Raw genomic sequence first — 560 nt, 5'->3', positions numbered from 1 at the left:
ACACAAAAACAAAACAAAATAAATACAAAACGTGAACAACCCAACAATAACCTTGCCACGATTCCAAGCAAACGAGACTTCCAACAATCACTGGCTAATCGAAGTCCAAGACAGGTCAGGAAGGGTTAATTGTCTTCAGCCAATCAAAGACGCCAAAAGCCCGGTAACAACCAATCAGAAACAGCCACGCGTGAAATTGTGTTTCCTCTTTAATGGCCGACTGTGTATCGCGAAGTTGATCGGCTGGGTTTTAATGACGGTACCTAAACGTGGCCGAGCCGCTGAGAAAAATCACACTGGTTTGGCGGGTACCGAAGATACTGTGAGAATTTGCCCAGAAACAAACTTACACAACAGACAGTAGTGTGTGTGTGGTAGTTTGAGGAAAGGAAGGGTGGGTGGTAACGTTGGGGTGGCGGGGTATGGGGGTGAGGGTAAGGGTAGGGGCGTGGGTTTGGGTGGGGGTTGGGTTGGGGGGGGGGGGAGAGAATGTGGAGGCAGTAGATAGACAAAAGAAATCGAGAAATAGGGTGTGCGTCTTCAATCGTTTCCTTGTATTG

The sequence above is a fragment of the Littorina saxatilis genome, linkage group LG4, assembly GCF_037325665.1.
Source record: "Littorina saxatilis isolate snail1 linkage group LG4, US_GU_Lsax_2.0, whole genome shotgun sequence".
In the NCBI taxonomy this organism is placed as follows: Eukaryota; Metazoa; Mollusca; class Gastropoda; order Littorinimorpha; family Littorinidae; genus Littorina; species Littorina saxatilis.
The sequence above is the reverse complement of the archived record's forward strand: the minus strand, read 5'-3'. Positions refer to the sequence as shown.